This window comes from Triticum aestivum, chromosome 2A (genome assembly GCF_018294505.1).
Source record: "Triticum aestivum cultivar Chinese Spring chromosome 2A, IWGSC CS RefSeq v2.1, whole genome shotgun sequence".
NCBI classification, from domain to species: Eukaryota; Viridiplantae; Streptophyta; class Magnoliopsida; order Poales; family Poaceae; genus Triticum; species Triticum aestivum.
In genome coordinates, this window is record NC_057797.1 from 145,883,922 (window position 1) to 145,891,590 (window position 7,669).

Below are 7,669 nucleotides of genomic sequence, written 5' to 3' on the forward strand. Positions count from 1 at the left end.
CTCGATGATCGAGAAGGATTAGTATTCACATAGGAACATGAGAACACCGCTTAGGAAAGGTATGGAATCAACACTTGACTTCGAAGCAACTCGAATACCACAATCAAAACAAAACAAAGGATTGGCTTGCAAAAAAAGCCAGAACAAACATATGATAGAGATTTCGTCCGAAGTTTTTGTGGTGGGGCCCACACGGGCTCGATCGTACAGCACCATCATGTACAAGGCAGTGCACTTGACATACGAAGCGTCCCTGATTCAGCATAGCCAAGGACTCTTTAAGACACAACGAGACCACTGTAAAACCAACCGTGGATAGGCGGACCACTAGACGTCGAACCCCAATCTCATATCATGCATCTGTCGGAAAGATATCCTAAGGGCTACTTGAATTCCCACTTATAAACTCCCAAAACTTTCTGATTATGCAATCAGGTGTGGGGGATATAGGGGAAGCATAATATCTCACCCAAAACTAGCAAATCCTACATCCAGCTGTATCCATCCTTCAACACATAACCAAGAAACCTTCGGAAATCATTTACCTCAACCTTTGAAAAGCATACGTTATACGAGTTATGGCAATACTCTCGAACTCCCTCCCCAGTACTGGGTGGCGTCGAGGTTATCTCACCAATAACTGCATAAAAGAGATTTTCGATGTCGGCAAAACTCAGGTATTCCAGAACTGCAACGATAAAATTGTGACGACAACACCTCGGAGCTCAACTCCCCGGGACATTGCCACAACCCCTAAATGTCAGGAGGCACCAAGAACAATGTTCTTGTCACAAAACCATCGGAACGATTCCAAGATACCCGTGTGATCCTAAAAAATTTTAGTGAAATTTGAGGAGAGAAGAGTCAAAACTCTACGTCAGGAGGCCTCACCAGAGCGACGAAGAGACTGAGGAGTAAAAATAATCCTACTCTCCAATATATATAATCTTATAAGACTCAAAACATTTTTCTAGACTCAACAATGCCAGCGATTCGATCAAGCAGGGGGCTCCTAAGTCGGGGAAGGCTCTGATACCAACTTGTAACACCCACGATGCAACTATATCTCCCACGTGTCGGAGCACGACTTAGAGGCATAACCGCATTGTAGGCATGTCGCAAGAGGGGTAATCTTTACACTTCCCATGTACTGAATATGAGAGGGATAAAGAATTGGCTTACAATCGTCACTTAACACAATACATGAATATAGCATTACATCATCCAGAATACAATCAAGGTCTGACTACGGAACCAAATAAAAGAAGACCACCCCTAATGTGAAAGATCCCCGATCGCCCCGACTGGGCTCCACTACTGATCAACTAGAAAGGAAACTACACAATGAACACGATCTTCATCAAGCTCCTCCTTGAGCTCGGTTGCGTCCCCTGCACGGTTATCATCGGCACCTGCAACTGTTTGAAGAAATCTGTGAGTCACGGGGACTCAGCAATCTCACACCCTCACGATCAAGACTATTTAAGCTTATGGGTAGGGAAAAGGTAATGAGGTGGAGCTGCAGCAAGCACTAGCATATATGGTGGCAAACTTACGCAAATGAGAGCGAGAAGAGAAGCAAAGCACGGTCGTGAACTAGAAGAGATCAAGAAGTGATCCTGAAACTACTTACGTCGGACATAACACAAGAACCGTGTTCACTTCCCGGACTCCGCCGGAAAGGGACCATCACGGCTACACACGCGGTTGATGCATTTTAATTGAGTTACGTGTCAAGTTCTCTACAACCGGATATTAACAAATACACATCTGTCCATAACCGCGGGAACGGCTTTCGAAAGTTCAAAACCCTGCAGGGGTGTCCCAACTTAGCCCATCACAAGCTCTCACGGTCAACGAAGGATATTCCTTCTCCCAGGAAGACCCAATCAGACTCGGAATCCCGGTTACAAGACATTTCGACAATGGTAAAACAAGACCAGCAAAGCCACCCGATGTCCGACAAATCCCGATAGGAGTCGCATCTATCTCGTTCTCAGGGCAACACCGAATGAGACTAGCTACGAGTAAAAACCAACCCTCAAGTTTCCCCGAGGTGGCCCCGCGGGCAGCTCGGTTCGGACCAACACTCAGAGGAGCACTGGCCCGGGGGGGTTTAAAATAAGAGGACACTTGAGTCTGCAGAACCCAAGGGAAGGTATATGGTGGTAGGTAGGCAAATGGTAAAACCAAGGTCGGGCATTGCTGGAGGAGTTTTATTCAAAGTGAACTGTCAAGGGGTTCCCATAACACCCAACCGCGTAAGGAACGCAAAATCAAGGAACATAACACCGGTATGACGGAAACTAGGGCGGCAAGAGTGGAACAAAACACCAGGCATAAGGCCGAGCCTTCCACCCTTTACCAAGTATATAGATGCATTAATTAAATAAGAGAAATTGTGACATCCCAACAAATATCCATGTTCCAATAAGGAACAAACTCCAATCTTCACCTGCAACTAGCAATGCTATAAGAGGGGCTGAGCAAAGCGGTAACATAGCCAAACAACGGTTTGCTAGGACAAGGTGGGTTAGAGGCTTGACATGTCAATATGGGAGGCATGATATAGCAAGTGGTACGTATCGCGGCATAGCAATAGAGCAAGCAACTAGCAAGTAAAGATAGAAGTGATTTCGAGGGTATGGTCATCTTGCCTGAGATCCCGCAAGGAAGAAGAACGAGTCCATGAAGAAGACAAACAGACGTAGTCGAACGGATCCTCACAAACGCGACGTTAACGGAACTAACCCGAAGAAGCAACACCGAAAAGAAGCAAACAACATAGTAAACAACCATCACATAAAATGGCATGATGCACAACCAAGTATGATGCATGTCTGGTTTAATGAAGCATGGCATGGCAAAGTGCAACAAACAACACTACAAATTAAGTGGAGCTCAATATGCCACGGAGTTGCATATTGAAGAAAACACCACATGACTTATTTAGTTCTCTCTCGTTTAGGTACTCAACAATATTAAATGTTGGTTAGCATGGCAAGAGGTGAAGCATAACAAAACTATACTACCTAAACAATTTAATTGGGGCCGGATATAACAAACAACAAATCCGGTAAATCACCATATGCATTTGGCAATTTAATGCAACAACAATTTTAAAAATTTTAAATGTTGTTATCATGATGCGGACGACAGGAACAAGTTTATGCAATATTTATGAAAATGTTGAAAAGAGCATATTAAGAAGCATTTGTCATCGTGGCGGAAATGAAAAGGGGTGCCACGACAACGTTAACGAAACGGTGCCACGGCAACGTCCCGGTTTCCGGTAACTCGATTGAGATGCCGGTGCAAAAGGAAAAGTGACGGGGGCGTGTCATGCAAGGATGGTGGGGTGCTCCCGGATACCGGGTCCCCACGGGTTAGCGGTAAAAGAGGAGGACCGAGCAAGTGACAACTCGGACACGGTGCAGACAACGGGTGCATCTCATACATCACACAACATGCATTCGTTCCACGGGTCATCGTCTCGGCGGTTATACCTTTCGGAGCGTGCATTATCGGAACGGATCAAGTTCGAAGTGGAGAAGGGGAAGTAGACGTTCTCGGGACTTCCGTAGTGGAAGTAGTCGTTCTCTCATGCTCTAGGGTCGACGGTAGAGGTTCTCGCGATCTCGGCGACGGTAGTGGTACATGTTTATCGGTAGTCGAACATGATGATCCGGAGAGGGTACTTGGCAACATGCACGTCGTGGGTAGTTGTACACAATCGTTGTTGGACTTGACGGGTTTGAGGTCTCCGGGTGTAGTGGTACTTGGCGTCCCATCATGTAGTCGTTTGCCGTAGTCGGACTTGACAAAAATGCACACCGGCTGTAGTCGTACACGTTCGTTCAGAGAGGTACTTGATGACTCCAACGTCTTTGGGGCGACGGTAGTGGTACACACGAGGGTAGATGAACTTGATGGATCTGAGGGCTCCGGACGTCGTGGTACTTGTCGATCCGGGTCTTGAGACATACTAGGCATCGGTGCCTTCGAGGAACTCGGCGTGTCCAAAACATAGCGGAACAAGGTCCCGGTTGCGGTCGTGTGAACGTTTAGTGAAGACGAACTTGCCGGTCTTGCCGAACTGAAGGGGTACTTGGCGTTTTGCAATCCGATATCCAGGGTCAAACATGTAGTCGTTCTTTGCGATGGAGTCGACCTTGACGTGTCCAGGGAACGCTCAGGTTGGTGGATGTTCTTGGTCTTGCGGTTCGGAAGCCGGTACAAATAGCTGTGGTTCATGGCGCTGCTCATGGAGGTTGGGGCGGTACTGTAGTGGCCTGCACTGCAGCAGCAGAAGAAGGAGGAGGCGCGGTAGAGGCGAGGGCACATGCAGCGGCGGCTGGATGGACTTGGCGCATCGGAGGTTTCCCGCGGTTGACAGAGCGGCGGCTTGACGGGTCACGGGGAGGGACTCGGCGACGGGGACTGCCAGAATTGCTGCTGGTGGCGCTCGACATCCCTGGCGAAGCGGCGGCCGAGGAGGTCCTGTGCTCCGGCGAGGTCGAGGAACTTGGCGACGCGGACTTGGGGGCGCTGGCGACGCTTGGCGCGATGCAGGGCTCTGGCGGCGCGGTCAACGAGCAGGAGAGGCGGCGTTGAGGACGACGGGTCCGGGCGGCGAAGAGGCGTGGCCATGGAGACTGGGCGCGTCGCGCGGCGCTCCGGGCCGGCAGGGCCACGGCGGCGCTGTGGCGCTCTGCAGATGAGGAGGCGTGGGGAGAAGGAAAAAGGATCGAGAGGAGGGAGGAGCGAGAGAGAGATGGCGGCGTGCGGGAACGAAGGAGGGAGAGATCGAGCAGGGAGAGAGATGGCATCGAGGGAGCGCGAGGCCGACGGCGCGAGGGGAATGGATCGAGGGAGAAGAGAGTCGGGCTCCCTGGTGTCTAGGGTTGTGGCACTAGTGGAGGCGGCTGGGCCTAGCAGGCCATGAAGCAGGATGGGTCGGCCTGGCTGAAGGGCTTGCGGTGGCCTGGGCCTTGGGCCAAAATGGTCCTGGCTGGACACAAGTGGCAGGATGGGTCGGCCTGGCTGAAGGGCTTGCGGTGGCCTGGGCCTTGGGCCAAAATGGTCCTGGCTGGACACAAGTGGCGGCTGGGCTTCTCTCTTCCTCCTCTCTCTTTTGGTTAACAGAGAACTAGAAGAAAGGAAAGAAGACAAGAGAAGGTTGGAAGAAGAATTAGGGCATGTGGTTAATTTTTTTGGACTCACAAAAATAAGCTCGTTCGAAGAAAAATGAAATGGCCAAGATTGAAAGATATAAATTCAAACTCATTTGAATTTAATTCAAATGGGTTTGAACTAAGACTCGGTAAAAGGAAGGTCCATAAATGTTGAGAATTTAGGTGGAGCTTCGGAAAATGATGAAAGAATATATGGCAAGGTGTGAGGAGCAACTCGAAGCAGAAAAGACCTGAGAGTTTTATATTGCAATTGTGTTTGCGGTAAATCCAAATGATTGGAATATTTACTATAGCTCTCTAAATATCGAGAGGATATGTTGTAAAGAGAATCACCATGTGAATTCCCTCGGTTTAAATGGACTGAAAATCCATACGGTTTATTTATTTGAGTTGCAAAAGATTTATGAGATGATGACATGTTGCAATGCAAAAATAAAAGGGCAGGCACAAATGAAACACACGGCGAAACCCGAAACATATGGAAGGCATCTGAAACTCCGGTCTTGGGGCGTCACATGATTTTTCCTTCTCTTCCTGCAAAAGGAAACAAACCGTAAAAATAGAATGATCACACGATTTGACAGCGTGTACACACATGATAAAAAGGAAACAATAAAACGCTTCTTGAATGACTTGATCAACACTCTCATTTCATGTCTTGCTCACAATGTTGCATGTTAGTGCCCTATATATATCCACCCTCCTTAAGAATTAGAGTGTCAAAGGACAAAGGTCCAATGTTGTAGCGTTAGTATGTTTCATTTCTGTTTTAGTGTCCGGCCTGTTGGATACTCTGAAATGAAATATTAGAGGAAAACAAAACATAATGGTATTTCCCCGATACACTCATGCATTACCAACCCCCAACAAGACTTCATGCTCAATCGCTTGGTAACGTCTTCTGAGCTCATGGCTGGGTACTGCCACGAATAGGTTAGAGAACCTGCATGCATGAATTGGCCGAGTGAAATTCCACACCGAGAGTGGATGAGCCTGGTCTCATCTCTGGATCACTGGGTGTGGAAGTTGGTACTGGAGCACCTAAACCGTACATTACCAAAACTACTCCTACCCCGCACCAAATCCCAAACGACCCTCCTGTCCGCGCCAAATTCATGAAGGGTACTGGCACTTGAGCTCGTTGTTCTTCATATCGTGTTCCTTCGACACAGCGATGCACGTTCAGAAAGCTAGTGGTGGTACGATGCGGGTGTAGGGAGCTTCATTCGAGGACAAGCACCCGCGGTGGATGGAGAAGAATTTAAGTCACAATCCTTGATCATGTTATTAATCACGCGCCGCATTAGAGATTTAGACATACAAAGGGTATATGCTTCCGTTTTGGGGATTTTGAACATATAGGTATCGTGGAGTAACGATTTTCTCAAAAGTGAATACAAACGCCCATTAAAAATCTTTCATCTTATTATTGACATCACAATCGATTACCATACAGAATGGTAGTTTGGCTCTTCTTCCTCCTTATGACCTTGGCGTTACCTGATGCTGGGAATGGAAGCACACTGCGATACAGTCTTGTTTGCATCGCTAGTCCAAGAACAATGCGATGGCGAGCCAGCGACAGGCCTATGCTGTGAGGTGCTCAGGACAATCATTACATCCTCGAGGGGCAAGCTGCCATGTCTCAAAATGGTTATTGACCAGCCTGAGCTTAAGTATTTGGGATTCACCAGAGGGCTCCTGCTGGACATGGCCAAGTCGTGCACTGCATCAAGGGCCGCTCCCCCAGCTGATGTAACAGCAGGTATGTTAAAAGTAAATGCATTGTCCTCTTTTGAGAAATCTGCCTGTGTTACTGTCATGTTAAAATGGTGGGTAGTACTACTTGCTATCCTAGCTTGAGAAATACACAAGTGTAGTGATATGTTATCTGTCTACATGACCCTTGCATGTGTTACTGTCATGGAGAAATGGTGTGCACAGCGAGCAATGCATGATTGCCTAAAAATCTTTTTTATGCGCAGGTTCTCTGCGCCCCAATCACAGGGAGGTGGGCGTGTGGCTAAAGCTAAGCATGAGGAAAGCCACGGGGGTGCTGGTGTGCCTAGGGACACCGAAAGCAGCTGGCAGTGGTTCTTCCCTGTGCTCGCTAAGCAGTGGTTGTTGTTGCAACATTTGTTCACCTATGCTGCAGAGGATTGAGACCACTGACGATCTAAGGGCTACATGCATTTTCAGGGTGCATCTTCTCTTAAAATTGTGATGTACTGAAAATATTTCACTTGGCTCCACCTGTAATCTTACCTTCTAGGATGTGTTCCGGGTGCTGCCTTTTAAAACCTTGTCTCATGTGCACCGATCAAGATAAACCATACGTACACTGCACCATACATGCATGAGCAGATGGCATTCGGTCACCAGGCTCCGGGCATATTCTTACCGCTCCAAACGAGTGAAAGGTCCACAGCACCACACGCTGCGAGGAGCTCCGCATGAAGAGCACTGGATACACG